Source organism: Nicotiana tabacum, chromosome 3, assembly GCF_000715075.1.
Source record: "Nicotiana tabacum cultivar K326 chromosome 3, ASM71507v2, whole genome shotgun sequence".
NCBI lineage: Eukaryota > Viridiplantae > Streptophyta > Magnoliopsida > Solanales > Solanaceae > Nicotiana > Nicotiana tabacum.
In genome coordinates, this window is record NC_134082.1 from 133,538,060 (window position 1) to 133,558,002 (window position 19,943).

General features: G+C 39.4%; 1 long non-coding RNA gene across 1 annotated transcript in view; it reads right to left on the bottom strand.

The window, feature by feature from the left end:
* Positions 1-19,943, bottom strand: part of LOC142179505 (uncharacterized) — a 38,747-nt gene that overhangs the window by 8,312 nt on the left and 10,492 nt on the right. Inside the window, exon 2 of the long non-coding RNA XR_012707849.1 lies at positions 5,567-5,637. This is a non-coding gene — a long non-coding RNA (uncharacterized LOC142179505). The remainder of the gene's footprint in view (positions 1-5,566; positions 5,638-19,943) is intronic.

Genomic DNA, 19,943 nt, shown 5'->3' on the forward strand with positions numbered 1-19,943 from the left:
TGCCCAGCAAGTCTATCTAGCATTTGGTCTAGAAAAGGCAATGAAAAATGAACCGAGTATTTTGTAAAATATATCTCTTAAAAATATTTCAAAAATTCTAAAATTTATTTTAAATATTTATTTTATGAATTTGGACTTAATTTTAAAAAGTTCCTATTAAAATGAGAACTGATGATAGATACACATGGAAACTAAAACATGATATCTTTAGAAATTGGTTAAAAGATTAAATTTAATTTTAACTTTAATTTTAATATGAACTTTATATTTTCCCTGCTTTTTGGATAGTATTATATAGTCATTGCAGAATCTACCAACTGCAAGTAATTTAATTTCAATCATAAACTTTTGCAATAAGCAAAATTGTTTTATCACTTATCTAAAGAGCCATCCACTTCTTTTTGGATAGTATTATCACTTTAAAACAATTGTATAGATGATTGTGAATTTTAAATTACAGCAACACAATGATCAGTCAACTTTCAACAGGGCCTTCGAATCGCGAAAACCTCGAACCATCAGCTAGAGTTCCAGCGAAGTCCACTCGTCGCGCTAAAATTCAAAACCCGCCCACTGGAACTCGATTGCTTTTCGTCACCCTTCACTCTAGTGATAGTTCTGGTAGCATTTTAGTGGTAGTTTCATGAAGTAAGAAAGATGTTAAACGCTAGATTTAAGGAACATTTTCACGGCTAAAGGATGAAACTTAATTCATGAGTTTTTGAGTGATTTTTGGTTATAGATCTAAATGACATTTTGGGAGGTTCTCTGTGAGAAAATGACTAGCAGCTTTTTATGGTGTTTGTGTGATTTTGTATGGAAGAAAATGAGGGTGAAATTGAGTGGAAAAAACGTGAAGAAGGTCCTCTTATTCTTGCCTCTGTTTCATTTTCGATTTCCGTTTTTCAGCTCCTTTTTGTGTGTTTCTTTACAAATCAATAACGTCTCCAAATGAGAATGATGTTCTTTTGATTTTTCTTTTGGTTCGTTCTTTCTTAGTGTTAGCTCTAGGTCAGCCTTTTTGTCTCTGTAATTTTTTGGCTTTTTTTCTTTGATCTTTTTAGAGAAGCGACGGATCAGTGTCTAGGGTCTCTCTCAATTTAGAGATTAGGTACTATTATATAGGGGTAGGGATTAGGTTAGGCGTTTGGGGCCTAGGAATTATGGGTTTGGGAATTATGGGTAGGTCCAAAATTAGGCTTAAAAAATGGGTTGCTCGAGCCCAAGTTTTATTCTTTTTCCGCGAACGTGGCTAAAATATGACCTCATTTATTAATTAATCCTACTTAAGTAAAATAACTATTAAAATAAGACTGACCATTAAACAAAATTATTTTTGGTATTTTTCAAGGTTAAAAATGACTACAAAATATTAATGAAACTATTTTTTGTAATTTTTGTTTTCATGTAATAAAATAAAGTAAAAAAAGTAAAAATGAGTTGAAATAGCTATATTATGCCTAAATTAAATATTTACGTGCTAAAATATGAAAAATCTTGGGAGGGTCAAAAATCACATGTCTACAGCTGCCCCTCTTTGACTGGAAACGCGAAGAGTTTTCGGACAAAGAACGACGAGACATGTTTTTTGACCCGACCCTTATTTAAGGAGACCACAACTAAGGGAAAAGGGGAATGTGACCGAGCCCTGGTATCTAAGCTGCCTACATATCCTTGGCTATAAAGGAATCAGGCCACGTGTAGTTCATAGGTGAGTGAGATGATGGAATATACCGAGGTGAAGAGCCGGTCGAGGTGCCGTCGAGGTTTCGGTCCGCAATCCCGTTATTACATCAAAAATAAAAAATGAACAAGACTAACCAAGCCTATCAGCTACGAGTTACAAGATTCCTATCTATGAGTCTTCTGAAGCTTGATCTTGAGTCTTGGTTGGTTCTTCATACGGACTCTGATATGAATCTTGATGCTTGTTAGCTGCAGGTGTTGGTTCAATCTTCTTCAGCTTTTTCAGATCAAGATGGGACATGCAGAGCCTGTGACTTCAATTATGTCTTGAGCAGTCCACATTTTTTCTCTGCTTCTGCACTTTGGATTTACTTCTTTTTTCTTTTATTCTTGATTGAGACTTCTTTTTTGTTATCTTGGACCTTTGTCGACCCGCATTCTTAAGGCTAGCTTCTGCTACTTCTAACTTGAATCGGATTCTAATATGATTTCCCTTGTTCTCACATGAGTTCACACATGGTCGACCTTTCAAGAGAAGTTCGGGCGCAGGCCTGTTACAGGTGAGATGACGCCTTCATCTACAGTTCTCTTTTTCTTTTATTGTTTAGCCTCTATTACATCATTCGTCATTGCCAGGGAGGGTGCGGAGAGCAAGGGCCCCTCAACTAGCTTTTCGCCAGCCGACCGCATCCGCTCGCCTTGCCGCCGTACCCACTGTATGACCCTCGTCGAGGGCTGCTTTGGTTGAATCTGCGGCCTTAGTTACTTTAGCGAGGATAGCTTTTCAAGATGAGGTCTCGACTAGTATCATCCATCCTACGAACGAGTCACCATCGATTGGAGAAGAAGAGGGGTCGTCAAAGAGACGGAGAGTAGAGTTTGAGATGACTCCCCCAAAAGTGATTCACCTGGACGACTCTCCTACGACGAGCTCCGGAGAAGGTGTTGTTGTGGATCCTCCCGTAGAGGCCGCGCAAACTGTTGAAGTTTTTGGTGCCCGTGATCAACGATCAGAAACTCCGGCTGCCGTCTTGGCTCAACCATAAGTTCCTGCCGCTACTGATAAAACAACTTTAAATTTTGCTTATTTTTGGATAACTCGGATGAGCAGGATGGCTCTTTAGTTTCAGAACATAAATAGCACCTCAGTTGTGCTTGAGTTTGTTAGCTTATGGCGCTATATTTCTCCCCAGGGATGGTATTATGCACTTAGCGTGTTTGTGACCGATATTCGGTATTTTATTGTAATGAGCAATTTAGCTCGATGTACATCTCATTATGTGAATTTATGTGTGGATCGTGTGGCATATTGCAATGGGTATGTTGTTTGGATCGAGTTGCACGCCACAACAGTGTGATGTTGAGTATAGTTTTCTATACCTGTTTTTATGTGTTTTTGTTTCCCATTTTCTGAGAAAAGTTCATATTAGTCACGTGAGTTGAGTAGTCCCTTCTTGAGTTTGTTTTTCTTATGTATCATGTTCGAGCTTGCAGCCTATTGGCACATTACGACATCATATAGGACTTTTGATCATGGCCGGGGTGGCTTATTTCCTGAGCAGTTCGTACTAGGTAAGACAAGATTATTGGATCTAGGATCAGTGCAGTCTGACTATATGAAGTATATTAAATAGCAAAGATCATTATTTGGTTCAGAATGAGGTAATGGTTCTTGTCAGAAGAATAGACTTAATGATTTGTTGACTTAGTAGTGGGATATAAATTTCTACACGTCTCTTCTGTCGTGGCGGTATTGCGAGAGTTGGAACAAGACTTATATATATCATGAGGTGTGTTGTGAGAATCAGATTTAGGGAATGTTGGTTATTATAATCAGAGAATGTTATTATGGTCCTATGATTGATGTGGTGTATGGTGAGAATTCAGCAAAGGTATGCAGTCATGTTCTGGTAGCTCGTGTAGTGATTGATACGGTTTTCATACATTGGAACAGGCCTGACGGAGAATTTTGGATGTTGGAATGGGGCTCTAAGCGTATTTGCTTGAATAAAAGGGAATATTTTTAGAATTGATCGAACTGATGTGCTCAACTGGGTTGTAGATGCACGGGTAGGTGCACAAGGTGCTAAACAGTGATTTCGGACAACTCCAGCGCAGTTCTTAGCACTTTTGAATGAGGACGAACATATGTTTAAGTGGGAGAGAATATAACGACCCGACCAGTCGTATTGAGCTCTAGCACGTCGTTCGGCAGTTTAAGGCCATGGGCAACTTCACTTAAGGTATTATGACTGGTATGCATGGTCGGAATTGAATTTCGGGAAGTTTGGAATTTTTTGGAAAACAATCCTCATTCCAGAAGCTTTAAGTTGAAAGAATTGGCTAAGATTGGATTTTTGAGTAAACGACCTCAAAATCGGGATTTTGAAGGTTCTATCAGGTTCGTATGATGATTTCGGATGGGCGTATGCCCGGATCGTGTTTTGGGTGACCTGAGAGCGTTTTGGCACCTATTGTGGATGTTAGCATTTTTGGAAGAATTCCATAAATTTGGGTTGAAGTGCATTTCAATGCTATCGATGTCCGTTTGGGATTCCGAGTCTGGGAATAGTTCCGTATGGTGATTCTAATATTGGGAGCCCGATCGAAAGTGAATTTAGAGGTCCGTAGGTCATTTTGGAGTCATTTGGATAAAGATAGAAATTTGGAGGTTTTGAGAAGTTTTATCGGAAGTGAACTTTTTGATATCGGGGTTGGATTCCGATTCCGGAAGTTGGAGTAGTTCCGTAATGTCAAATATGACTTGTGTGCAATATTTGAGGTCAATTGGACGTGATTTGATAGGTTTAGACATCAAAAGTAGAAGTTTGAAATTCTAAACTATTTTAAGCTCGAATTGGAGTGCGATTCGTGATTTCGACATTGTTTGATGTGATTTGAGGCATCAAATAGGTCCGCATTATGTTTTGGGACTGGTTAGGGTCCTGTAGGCCTCGGGTGGATTCCAGATGGTTAACAGATCAAATTTGGAATTTGAAGAAGAATTGAAGCAGATGGTATCTGGAGTAACCGCACCTGCGAGGTTTTGGCCGCATGTGCGGAGCCGCAAAAGCGGCCTTGGTATCACAAAAGCGAAAATGGTTGGGCTTGGCTAGGGGCGCAGGTGCGACGCAACTTCCACAGAAGCGAGACCGCAGAAGCGGTCCCGGCTCCGCAAAAGCGGTCGCTCCTTACATCATCAATCTCTTTGTCCAATAATGATACACCAATAATATAATAAATCAAGGATTTTTATAAACATGATTGTAACTCAATAGAATAAAGCAATTAAACAATTCTTTCTTTTATAGGAAATTTCCAAATTTCCTTTTTATTATTTGTACACTTATCTCAGGCTTGGGAGAACAAATATCAACATTTATAGTTTCTAAGGCAAACATTACAAGCAAGCGCAAATCATGCCGAGGACGTACGACCTGATCCAATAATATTTAACTGTGCACTGCCAGAGGGTCGAATGACGCGAACCATATATGCATCTATTTAATCTACTGAGGCGTTCGGCCCGTCCCAAAATAAATAAACACATTCAAGCAGTCAATCAAGAATTCATCAGGGAGCAACTATTCAGGAAAATGCAAGTTTCTCTTTTAAAAGTGAAGAAATGATGTCTAGCCTTTTAGAAATTTATTTATACATTTGATATGTGTTTAAGCATTCTTAAATTGACAACAAGGTTGCAAATATTACAGGTAAAGCATTCTTTTGGACCCTAGACTACCCGGACTTAAGCATAATAGTAGCTACGCACGGACTCTCGTCACCTCGTACGTGCGTAGCCCCCACAAATAGGAGCACATAACCAATTAACTCACCTATGGGGACAATTCCCTCTTATAAGATTAGGAAGGAGACTCACCTCGCTCCGAAGTTCCATAACCGGCATTCCACGCTCTTCCGAAGACTTAATTGATGCACAATGTCCCAAAACTAGCCAATGATTATGTAAACCCATTAATACATGCTCGATTACTCACAATAATCCAATTTATAACAATTTCTAACCCCGATCGAAAAGTTGACAAAAACTCCCTCAAACCCACCTGCTCAGATTCAAAAAATTTTGAAGATAAAGTTTGCCCATAACCTCACGAACTCAAATATATAATTTACTCTCCATTTCATGCCCAAAATCGTGGTCAAACTCCGAAAATTCCAATTTTCTAGGTTTTCCCTCAAACCCCTAGTTCTACCAATTTTCATGCTAAAATCTATACATAATCAATGTATTTAACTCAAAACTAGCATAAACCACTTACCTCAAGCTTGGTGGTGAAAATGGCACTCCCAAGTTGCTCCAAATCAGCTCCCATGGAGGAAAAATGGTAAAAATGAGCTAAACCCTCGCTTTTAAAAGAACACACTGCCCAGCTCGCTTCTCGCACCTGCGATCCACCTACCGCTTCTGCGGCTCAGCACCCGCAGAAATTTTCATCGCAGGTGCGGTCTCATAGCATGGCCTGCCATAACCCTTCCGGTGTACTTATGGCGGTACACCGAGGTATAACCATCTCCCTTTTCATTTTATATTTCACACTAACCCTTATGTAGGCGCCCGACCGAAGCAGTCGAAGCGCTAACCCGATCCGAAGACCTTAAGGTTTTAAAGCATCGGTTGCACTCTTTTCCTTCGGCCGAGTTTTATCCCGAAAAGGGTTTTACCAGCAAGGTTTTTAATGAGGCAACATCCACATGCTACCTAAGGAAGACTCAACGAGTATTCAAGTTTTCTTTTGCAATCAACCTCGAACACTGGGGGGCATCCCCCCGGAAGGCCACCCACTCGGAAAAGCCAAGAAACGCCAAATGGGGTCCCAATAGGAAAATAATGTACTGGGCCAAACAGTCGAACGAACCGTGCCCGTATAGCCGGGCCCCCAACAGTGAAAACATGTATACTTGTACCAAGTAATCGAAGAATATCTTTTATCAAACCATCTCAAGCTCCAAAAAGAAACTCGACATATTTGCGAAAATGTTTCCTCTAACAAAAATGTCCCGAGCACTCGGGGACTAGCGTCAACAATTCAACACTTGAACGACCTCCGGGTCGGGACTCCAATCTCATAAGACCTCAGCGAGGCAACATGAAAATCACGAAACGTCTCCAAGGCCAAAAGTGTCCCAAATACTCGGAGACTGGCATCAAAATCTCAAAAATCGCACGACCTTAGGGTTGGAATCTCCGAAATCGTAAGCCCTCAATGAGGCAATACCAAGTTTACAAGTATAGTCTCCCGATCCAGGATACCCTCGATGACCCGGGGACTGTCGTCAATCACCATTCATTACAAAACCCGAGGCCATAAGACCCCGAAGGATCCCTCGAACCTTCAAGTTAGATCGAGGCCAGGGGCCGATAAGTGTTGTTTGAGCTACTCGAATATACCATTTTAAAGAGTAGTTCTGACAAACGTGCATCTTTATCATTTTAACTTTTTTGTTTCAATTACATCATTTTTCATCCTTAGGCAATTTTTTGAGAAATTATAAGTTTTAGATGTTGGTTGGCATTCCAGTCCCAGTCCCAGAATATCTAGTCCCTTTATTTTTTGACTTGGAGATTCTGGAGGAGTCGGGCAACGAAACAATAAGTCCTCTTGTGTATTCCAACTTGAATTGTCCCATTCATTACCTCGTTAAAAACCTCCTTGAGGTAACCCTATTGGGACAAAAACTCAAGTGAGGAAAAAAGAGTACGACTTATGGGGCATTTCTTATTTTTTAGAAGTTCAAGTACTTGAGATGGCTGATATTCCAATTGTTGGTAAGAGCTTCCCTTCCATAGTTTCCAATTGGAACTAGCCCTTGTCTGCTTTGCCTATATTTATGTACGGTATGTCCCAGTTTGTTCCCAACTTGCCTTCTCATGGATCCCTGTTTGCTTAGGTTTTGGCTTTAAGTACATAGTCTCCGATCTTGAGCAACCAAATCTTTGCCTTTTTATTGTAATAGCATTCTGGTTGTTGTTTCTAAGTGACGTATGCCATGTCTCATCGCTCTTCGACCTCGTCGAGATCTTATCTTCTATTCTCATCATTGCTGGTGTAGCTTTCATAGGAGTACCTCAGGCTGCGTTCTCTAACTTTGACTGGTATAACTACTTCTATTCCGTAGACGAGGGAGTAAGGGCTCTCTCTTGTGCTCGTCTTCGGGGTAGTTTTGTGTGCCCATAATACTTCTGGGAGTATTTCCGGCCACAGTCCCTTTGACTCTTCAAGTTTCTTCTTCATGATGTTTAGTACTGACTTATTGGAGGATTCCGCTTGTCCGTTGCCAGCTAGGTGGTAAGGAGTCTAAAGTATTCTTTTGATATGCCATTTTTTGAAGAACTCAGGGTTCTTCTTCCCGTGAACTGGGGTCCGTTGTTACAACTTGTTTCTTTAGGTAGGCCGAATCGGTAGATGATTGTTTCCATATGAAAGTGATTACCTCTTGCTCACGAACTCTAGACAAAGCCTCTACTTCCGCCAATTTAGAGAAATAATCAGTTAAAACTAAAAGAAATCTTCCATTACCTCATCACGACAGAAGTGGACCCACTATATCAATTCCCTACTTAATAAATGGCCATGGAATGGTGACCGAATGGAGGAGTTCGCCTGCTTGGTGGATTATTGGGGCGTACTTAAGAAACTATTTGCACCTCTTCACGAATTCTGAAGCATCTTTCTTCATGGTAAGCAAATAGCACCCAGCCCGTATAAGACACCTGACGAGTGCTCGATCACCGAAATGAGTGCCGCAAAGAGCTTCCTCGAGTACGCGTTGGGTTTGGCTTGTTTCTAAGCATTTTGCCAAGGGACCACCGTACGTTATTTTGTATGATTCGTTGTGAATGAGGATGTATCTATCGGCTTGCGTTCTTAGCTTTTTAGCCTCCTTTTTGTCATTTGGGAGGATATCGTCCTACAAATAAGTAATAATACCATTGTGCCAGTCCCACTTTAAATTTACATATTTTACTTCAAATTGGTCTAATGAAGAGTTGAGGAGCTGGACTACACGGTCGTTATGCTTTTGGTGGCGGCGGCCAATTTGTTGAGGCTGTCTGCTTCGATGTTTTGAGTTCGTGGGATTAAGTCAAGCTGGAATTTGTCGAAATTGGGAAGCAATTTGCAGATCTCGTTTTGATATTTTTGAAACCTTTGTTCTTTGATTTGGAAAGTCCCTCTAACTTGGTTGACTACAAGCTGGGAATTACAACGAAGTTTAAGCCGCTTTGCCCCATATTTGAGTAGGGGTGGGAATTCGGTATTTTGGTTCGGTATTTAAAAATTTCGGTTCGGTATTTTGATATTCGGTTTATCAATTGTGTATACCAAATACCGTACCAAAATATTTTGGTACGGTTTGGTATTTCTTATTTTGGTTCGGTACGGTTTCGGTATGGTTTCGGTTTAAACCAAATCTTCGCTGTATAGAGCTCCCAGCTGAAACATAATAGAGGATCATTTAGATACAATTTCATCGTTTTCCTACTCATTACTACATAAACATCTCAGTAGGAGAATTCCAGGAATCGCATCAACAGATTGCAATCATAAGAGAACGTTTCCAGTTCATTGTTGATTAATGTATCAGAATCAGTATTGACCGTATAATTATTATCTAGCGGGACTTTAGACTCAGGGTTGATCGTAATATTATTACCCAGCGGGACGTTTTGTTTGAAATAGTGTTAGGATTCAAGTCCGGATTATCAGCAGGGATTGATGATTTGGATCGAGAGGTATGTTGAGCAAAGTCGATGGCAACGAATATGGGAGATTTCTGGGAGTTTGAAATAAGGAGGAAAATAACGAAGATTAGCAAAAGGAAAAAAGAGAGGATGAATGGGTATTTGCATTGCTTCAAGATATCTTGCATGGACGATGAAGATGATGATATAGCCATTTTTTTGGATTGAATATTCTGTGTTTGTTCTTTTGTGATCTCCCTGGCCAGAGAGATGAGGGAAAAAACGATGACGTGAAAAAATGCAGAATACACATTGCACTATTTCGGTATACCGAAATACGGAAATATAAAAAATACAATACCGTATACCGAACCGAATTATCGAAATACCGAAATATTTGTACCGAAATACCGAAAAAAACCGAAACCGAAATACCAAATTAATTCGGTTCGATTCGGAATTCGGTTTTTCGAATTTTATGCCCACCCCTATATTTGAGTGCTAGTCTCTGCAATTACAGCCTCATACTCGGCCTTATTGTTAGTCATATTCGGGTACCTTAATTGCTTCATCCATGGGACCTCGAGCACGAGTCCCAGTCTGAACCTAGAATCATTGGATGCGCCATTGGTGTATAGGACCCACAGGTCTTATGTTTTAAGAGAAGCTTGAGAGGCTTCCTTCTCGCCCTCAAGCATTACTTTATGCTAAATTCTGCGACAAAGTCGACAAAAAATTGCGACTTTATTGTTGTCTGAGGTTGATATCTGATGTCGTGCTCACTTAACTCGATGACCCACTTGGCCAGCCTCCACGATAGCTCGGGTTTATGTAAAATGCTTCTTAAAGGAAAAATGGTGATGCCCGAGATATGGTGGCACTGGAAATTGGGTCTAAGCTTTCATGAAGCTACAACCAGGGCCAGAGCCAATTTCTCAAGGTGTGGGTACCTCGTATCGGCATTGACAAATGTTTTACAGATATAATAAATAAGAGATTGCGTACCTTTATTTTTGCAAAACAGTACCGCACTTACTACTACTTTGCACTTACTACACTAAATGATGTAATATAATCATCCTTGTACTAAAATAACTTACCTTGAAGTGTATCCATGGTGTAAGAGCTCCTCCTTCTCTCTTGAAATCAATTCCAAGTTGAAGAACAAACTTTTTCTCTCTCTAAACCCCTTGTTTTAGCCCCTTTAAAATGGCTTCCTAAATCTGCGTAGTGTCACGACCCCAGTTTCCTTCCGTAGGATGTGGTAATGGCACCTAGTCTCTACGACTAGGTAAGTCTAACACTTACTGAATAAATTAATAGAAATTAACCAACAGAACTATTAAGCAGAAACCAGATATATGAACATGGTTGGAGTTGATGTTTTCTACAAGTATAGAAGCTATATTGCGTGTGGTGGTGTTATCCTAGATTGAGTTAAATGAAAGATTCTCGGGTGATGAGGTGTTCAATTTGCTTATAATTCAGAGTTGACTATGAGATTTTCATAGTGTTGCGAGTTAGCATGTTAGAGGCGAGGCACTGTGTGGGGTTGAAAGGTTGCATGTACAAGGATGTAGATAGTTTTGGAGGGAAGGATATGAGTTGTTGATGACACGGTCGATTTTGGGTGTTTAAGGTCTTGCTGGCACTATATGTTCCCACCAGAGGAGAGTTCACCTGTTGGCAGGTACATTGTATTTTGACTTATGAGTATTTTTTTCGCAAGGTAAGGAGGTATGAGTTACGTGTCAGCAATTTGAGTGGCGGTGTTGAGATTGGATATGAAGATTATGGTATTCGTGAGGCTCAGAGATGGATGTTCTCGTTGGCAAACTATTCCTTGATTGCAAGTTGTGAAGACATGTCGAGGATTGGATGATGGATAGTAGGTGTTATGGAAAGGCTGCTATGGGCTTTTGGAAGGTTAATTGCATGTTTGGGGGATGATCGAAAATTGGTTTGGGGGTTGCTTTTGAGCCTAATAAGAATATGTATTCTATATCGGAACGGACCTGTTTGTTCTTGCGCAGTTGTTACCATATATATATATATATATCATCGGGCGGAATGGATGTTATTCGCGCCTTGGTTTATGTTATATGTTTCTCTCTTATACAATGACGGAATGTGAGGGTTACATGATTCTTCGCACGTATATTGTGATTCAGTTTAGGACTCATGGCATTATAGGCAAGGTGACCTTCGTGATGTTGATTTGCTTATTGCACCATAGTTGTGCTTGTCCTTTTCAGTATTGTTTGTTCCTAATAATTTTCCCACGAGAATAATCATAATCCTTGCTCAACACAGAGAATCAACAACTTAGGCATTCGTAGGATTTGTCAAGAACACAATAATTTCAATCTAAGACTCACGGTCATGCTTGACACCAACATATAGATACTCGTCACCATGCCTATACGTCGTACCCGACAAATAGCATGTAGCAAATAGGACACAACTCCTAATCCCTTAATCTAAAGTTAGACCAAACACTTACCTCGAACTTCCATGGCCAACTCAAGCTTCAAACACCGCTTTTCCTTTAGAATTCACCTCCAAACAACTCGTATCTAGTCCAAATTGATTTAACAACATCAATAAATGCTAAACAATCCAATTCCAATTCTCAATTATAGAATTCCCATCATTCTTCCGAAAAAGTCAAAAACCGACCTCAGGCTCGCTTGGTCAAAACACGAGGTTCGAACCAAAACCCGATATGTCTGCTGATGATTTATGGATATGGCTACTTATCGGGCGGATTGGGCGGTTATTTACTCTTAACGATTTGGCTTATCGGTTATCGTCTTTTAAATGTATTAATTCGCTAGTCACCCGATAAGATATCGGGCAGACTGGTATCGGTTTAGCTCTTATCGGACGGTTATCGAGCGGTTTATCGGCCTAATTCAATCAAAATAAAATAAGATTTAGTTTCTGTATGTTTAAATAGGTGGTCAACGTACTAAGAGGGACGAAGCAGAAGAGATACCATGATGGGTAAATCATCTGTCTAGAATCTTATTTATGTTTATGCACATTGGCCTTAGTCCATGTGAAAGATTTCTTGGTGTACTAATATTATGATTAGAAGTGGGCATACTGTATATTTTAACATGTCATCTGCTTGGACAGAATTGTTAGGCCAAGAGTTCTGTTAGTTAGGACTTAGGAAGATATATTTGCCCAGGATAAGAAAAAACAAATATAATTTTAGGTGAAAGTGAAAATTAGCATCTCTAATTTATAGACGTAGAAGTCTTAGAAATAATTTCGTGTCAATTAGTACAAAATCGTACATTAAAATCTTAATCCTATTGTATAAAACAAAAATAAAACATATAAAAAGTCACCACACGACGACTATATATAAAATGAATAGGAAGAGATTTCTTTAAGAATCAAACAATGTAGGATCACAAAAAGTTTATAAAATTATTACCTACAAATAATTCAAAACAATTGAAAATAAAATCATGTGTTTTGATAATGTGTTAAATAAGATAAAAGTTATTAACGCATATAAACTTTAATACTCGAAAACAGTGAAGAAGAGAAATATGAGTTTGAAACAGTTATTAATTTGAACTAGGAACGATTTCAAATTCCTGGTGGATTGACATAAATTCAAGTAGGCAGAAGTTAATTGAATTCAAACGTCGAAAATAGTTGGTAATGTTCAATATTACAATTCTATCCGGCATAAATTATCTCGTTGAAGGAATTTAGGCTTGTAAGGGCATAAAAGTCGATTAATATTTTGAGGATATTTTTGTCGATCAACAATTAGCATGTAATATTCGTGCTTTTATAATAATATAGATAGATATGGATAAAAATAAATTTTATACATATATATATATATATATATATATATATATATATATATATATTCTTAACGGGTTAACGGATTATCCGTTAAGAAAATTGAATAATCCGCCCCCAAACCGATAAGCCGTTAATAAAAAAAATTCAATCCGTTCCCCGTCCGTTAAACCGTTAACCCGATACCAATAAGCCATTAAGCTTCGATTTCGGTTCGGTTTTCGGTTTCGGTTTGGTTTTGAACACCCTTATTTGTGGAGGTTGGACAGGTTCACCAAGCTCTTCACTACTACTTATGGCGGTACATCTTCAGAGGATCCCTAGGACTATTTAGACAGCTATCATGAGGTTTGCGATCCAAATTGACTAATCGACAACACCTATCTACCTTCTCTGAAGCTGCCATAGATAACTTCTTCTGGCAACCCACTATTGATGGCTCATTCACTATCAAGTCAGCTTACTCTTTACTCGGGCAATGCCTATCTACACAAACACCAAGGGGTTTCGAACACTCTTGGACACAGCTTATTCTTGTGCTCTTAATCATAAAGCGCCTACCTACAGCATCCATGTTAAAATAGCTAAGTGATAAAACAGTTTTGCTTATTGCAAAAGTTTATGATTGAAATTAAATTACTTGCAGTTTGTAGATTCTGCAATGACTATATAATACTATCCAAAAAGAAGTGAAAATATAAAGTTCATATTAAAATTAAATTTAATCTTTTAACCAATTTCTAAAGATATCATGTTTTAGTTTCCATGTGTATCTATCATCAGTTCTCATTTTAATAGGAACTTTTTAAAATTAAGTCCGAATTCATAAAATAAATTTTAGAATTTTGGAAATATTTTTAAGAGATATATTTTAAAAAATACTCGGTTTATTTTACTATGTTGTAGTCTTTATAAATAAGGACCATATAATCCATTCCTAATTATTATTTCGGGCAAAAAATCCATTCCTAAATTTAATTCCACCTATTGCCACCTTCTTGAGCTTTACAATTACAAAAATTCTGTAACTACAAAAATTATCAAGCAGAGATATACTATATATATAGTCTAAATTGTAGGTTTTCTTGCTGTAACTATTATCCTATTGTTTGAGTTGTATATTTATTTTCACTACGGAACGGTATTCCGGGAGATCCCCCAGTTTTGCGTATTTACTTTGGGACTACGGAATGGTATTTCGGGAGATCCACTTGCACATTTACTTTGGGACTACGAAACGATATTTCGGGAGATCCCCCTGCATATTTACGTTTGGGACTACGAGATGGTATCTCGGGATATCCCTTGTTGTTATCTTTGTGTACTGAGTTGTTACCTTTCTATGGTTTCATTCTTGTTAAATTTCAGTCTTTATTTTATTGTGATATTTCATTTTGTCTTGTTTTTATTATATATATATATATACTAGTAGGGCCCTAACCTGACATCGTCACTACTCAACCGAGGTTAGGTTTGGCACTTACTGGGTACCATTGTGGTGTACTCATGCCCTTTTCCTACATATGTATTCCTGTGAAGATCCAGGTAACTCTTACCAGCCTCGAGTTTAGTTGCATGTTTGCTGCTGTTCAGGAGACTTCATGGTACATCTTCCCGCATTCGCAGACCTTGGAGTCCCTCTCTATCCCCTTATGTCGATTATTCCCTTATCTCTTTAGACATTGATGTATAGAACAGTTAGAAATTCGTAGAAGCTTGTGACTTACGGTGTTCTAGGTCTTTCGAGAGTTGTGTATATCTTGAGAGTTGATTATTGTATCTGACGAGCGACATCTCAAATGTTTTATTTAAAATATTTGTTACTGTTACTTGTTAATTTTCATGTTTTTCATTTCATTTCCGCAAAGTGTTAGACTTACCTAGTTGTAGAGACTAAGTGCAGTCACGACAAATTTGCGGAGGGATAATTTGGGACGTGACAAGTTGGTATCAGAGCTCTAGGTTCATAGGTGACATGATTCACAAGATGGTTTATTAGAGTCTCGCAGATCGGTACAGAGACATCTATACTTATCTTCGGAAGGCTATGGAATTGTTAGGAAAATTTTGCTTCTTTTGATTTCTTGTCATGCAAAATTGTTGACTTTGAAATTCTAAAATTATGTCTTCTATTCTCTCACAGATGGTGAGGACACGTGAAACTGGAGATGACCAGACACCTGCGCCCCCTGCTAGAGCAGGTTGAGGCCGGGTTCGGGGCAGAGGCCGAGGCTTTTTACCTATTTGAAAAAAAAAAATAATTAGTCAATTTCTAGTTTCATTTCTCTAGTCGATCATTGATAGTGTAGTTTAGAGAAGTAATTTGCAAAACCAACGTGTTTGGAAGTGTATTTAAGTTGTTTCGTCTTCATGCATCAAGTATACATTCTAACACCCATTGTTAGCTCCCTGAGAAAATCGACTCCGACTCATAGTTGGGTATTATTCTTCCACTGACCTCTTCCACTCATTGTTGAGTCTAGATTGGGAGTGGATCATAACCCACGTACTAAAATATGGTGGTTTAAAGTCTATATGGAGAGTGTTCCAGATGGTGTTGTTTCGTAGGCAATAGAGGAAGATGTGCTCAGTATCTTCCACAACATTGCAGTGAGGACAAATGGGGAATGGAATTATTCTCCTGTAGTACAACATGAATATTGTAGGTAGGCGCTTTATGATTAAGAGCACTTTGCGGATCACTTTGTTCAGGTTCTAGTAGTCCATGCATACCCTCTGTCCGGTGACAGTCCTAGTAGGGATCAACTCATTTTGCTCATTTGTGACCACAGTCATACCCCCCTTTTTCGGCACACATTGTACCGGTAAAGTCCATGAACTATCCGACATGGGATACACAACCCCTACATCTAGCCACTTGATAACTTCCTTCTTGACGACCTCTTGCATAGCCTCATTCAACATCCTTTGATGTTCCACGGAGGATTTGGCATTATCCCCAAGTATAATCTTGTGTATGCAAAAGGCAGGGCTTATCCCCCGAATATCACCTAGAGTCCATCCAATTGCCCTCTTCCTTCTTTGAAGCACCTCAAGGGTGGCACCTACCTGCACGTTAGTAAGGCACGAAGAAAGAATAACAGGTAAAGTTGAACAAGGTCCCAAGAATTCATACCTAAGGTGTGGAAGAAAAGTCTTCAACTCCAATACGGATGGTTCCTCGATTGAGGGCGTTGTTGGTGAAGTCTTTCTATTCTCAAGATCTAAGGAAAGTCTACGGGGCTTATAGGAGTAAGAACCCATTCCTTGCAAGGTATTGACATACTCTACCAAGCCTTCATCCTCGGTCACATCATAGTTCAACAATACAGTTTCCAAAGGATCCTCCATATTGATCATAGCACTCGTGTCATCAACTATCACCTCTGTCACCAGATCCACAAAAGAACAAACCTCAGTATTATTTGGCTGACTCATTGATTTGCATACGTAGAAGACAACGTTTTCGTCACGCAACCGGATGGTGAGCTCCCATGCTTCCACATCAACCAATGTTTTTCCCACTGCTAATAAAGGCCTTCCCAATATTATCGGCACCTCATAGTTGACTTTGTAGTCGAGAATCACAAAATCCACAGTCAAAATAAACTTGTCAATCTGGACAAGAACATCATCAATAATACCAAGCGGCCTCTTTATTGTTCTATCCGCCATTTGCAATCTCATTGTAGTAGCTCTCGATTGACCAATACCCAAAGTTTTGAATACGGAGTAAGGCATCAAATTTATATTTTCTCCCAAATTACACAAGGCCTTTGCAAAATCTGCATTCCCAATGGTACATGGAATGGTAAATGCGCCGGGATCTTCAAGCTTTGGAACCATCGAGTGCACAATGGCACTCACTTGATGAGTCATTTTGATGGTCTCACAATCTATAGATCTCTTCTTAGTTACCAAGTCTTTCATAAACTTGGCATATCCCGGCATTTGCTCAAGAGCTTCCACCAAGGGCACATTGATCAATAAACTTTTCATTATCTCAATAAACTTCTTGAACTGGTTTTCATTCTTCTGCTTTGCAAGTCTTTGAGGGTAGGGTGGAGGAGGCCTTGGAAAGGGAGCCTTGGCTTTAGGCATTACCATTTCTGGCATGTCTATCACGTCTTCCCTAGACGGGTTCACGTCATTTTGAGTCTCCTCCTCATTGTTATGAATATAAATTCTCACCTCACCATTCACATTCTCTTCACTCACTTGCTCGTCAACTAATGGATCAACGTCATTTTGCACTTCAACATCATAACTCACAACTTCCTTTTGCTTGGAGGTACTTGCTTCACCACCTCTACCGCTCCTTGTGGTCACCACCATTGCATGACCGGTATTGTTCCCACCTTTCAGGTTTACTACCATGTCACTAAATAGTACCCCCTTAGGGCGAATGTTCAAAGCTTGCGAAATCTATCCAAGTTGGACCTCTAGATTGTGGATAGAAGTATTATGGGACACCAATTGGGCATCAGAGTCGGCATTCTTCTTCATTATTTTCTCAAACATTGACTCAATCTGTCTCATCTCATTGTTGGACGAGCTAGGACCTTGGGAGAAAAATGGAGGCGGATTGTTTGGTTGTTGAAACAATAGAGGCCTTTGAAAACCTAGCCCCCGATTACCTTGATTACCATTATTCCAACGCCTTGGTTGCTGTTGCCACCCTAATTGCTATTATCACGCCAATTCTGGTTGTTGTTCCCCCAATTGTTGGAGTTGTTGTTATTGTTCCAATTTCCTTATCCTTGGTTGCCACAATTCTGATTATTCCCTTGCGATCTCCATTGTTGATTTGGAGTATTACCCCGTTGTCCTTGATAGTTGTTGGTATACAAAACCTCTTCACTTTTCTCACCATACCCATCATCCTGGTTGTAACCACTACTACCTTGCTCACATTGATCTTGATTGCCTTGCATTGTTGACCATGTTATCTCCTCTTGTTTACCAATAGATTAACCCCTTCTATTGCGTTTACTTGCTTTGGTCCCTGAATCTGCTGAAGCTGTGCTTTAGCTAACTGGTTCATGGTTGTTGTCAACTTAGCTATGGCTTGTCCAATGTCTTGAAGTTCCTTGTGAAGATTTATGACATGGGGGTCCCCCTAAGGAACATTTGCCCGACTCCGCCAGGTTGAAGAAGTGTCAACCATCTCATCAAGAATCTTACAGGCCTCAACATAAAGCAGCTTTATAAAATTACCTCTGCTAGCTAGTTTACCACACATTAATTGATCCTCTTTATACCCCGATAAAATGTCTGTTGGATCATTGCTTCAGTCATATCATTGTTGGGGAATTCCTTGACCATAGTTCTATATCTATCCCAGATTACATGAAGGGGTTCATTTGGTTCCTATTTAAAAGCTAAGATCTCATCCCTTAATGCAGCCATATGTCCCGGTGAGAAAAACTTGGCTATAAACTTGTCAGCCAACTCATCCCACGTAGTGATAGAATAGTTGTGGAGTCTTTTGAGCCAGTCCAAAGCTTTCCCTCTTAGTGAAAAAGGGAAAAATCTCAGTCTTAATGCATCCTCCGACACATTTGTCTGTTTGCTACCCCAACAGGTATCCACAAAGCCCTTTAGATATTTATATGAATTCTGATGGGGAGCGCATGTGAAGTACCCTATTTTCTCCAATAAGGTCAACATGACATTTGTAATCTGGAAATTGCCTGTCCGGATCCAAGGTGGGACAATTGCACTTGCATACCTTTCATTTGGAAGCACCCGAGGAGCTATTCGCGGAGGAGCTGGGGGAGGGTTTGGAATATTGTCATTAGCCTGGCGGCCTCTTATTTGAGCTTGAGGTACTAGAGGCATCTCATCCTCAGCAGTATCATCTACCTCCTCCCCCGGGAGAACATTTCCGATAAGATTATTATTTGCCATTTTGTACCTGAATCGATTAACTCACACAAGTTAGTAAAACAGAAGGAAAGAAAACCAAGACACACAACTAGTCAGATAGATAGCCAAAACCATTTAACTCCCCGGCAACGGCGCCAAAAAGGTGATCGGCTCTAACCCTACACCACTATATAATGGCGAGGAGTGGTTGATGCAGCTTTTACCTGGAAGTCGGGATCGATTTCCACAGGGAGTTAATGTTGGTTGGGAGTTAGGTTTCTATCTAATCTAACTATGCGTGTTGCTTTTAATTGCACTTCTAACCATGTTTGGATGTGTTTCTAATCTATGTTTAATACTATTGATAGCTGAAAATAAACTAAGTACAATATTTTTGTAAAAGTTTTCTCAATTGACAAAAAGCACTAGGGAAGTGAGTTACACCAAGGCGAGTATCTAATAGGATCTAAAATTTAGGACAAGCTTGTTATATTTGGGGTCATGATATAACCTTTACACATAGTTACTCACTCTATACCTCTTGGTAGTTTGAGTGACTTTGCCCTAATTGGCTTTCTCAAGCCTAATTGGGTGTTCAAACAATGCAAGTAAAATTGGCTCAAGTCGGGTATTACTATCTCTAGGTCTAACCCTTTAATTGGGGCTATCAATCTCTTGAATGCACCCCAATTCCTTGTTAGCCTAATTTTCCTAGACTTAGTCCCTCTTTCTCAAGAAGAATCTAAGTCATAAAGGCGCGAATCAATGTTTGCAACCACCAATTCTACAATTAAAGCATGGATCAAGCTAAATATCACTAATCCATAAACAATTAAGCCCTAAAATTGAAGACCCA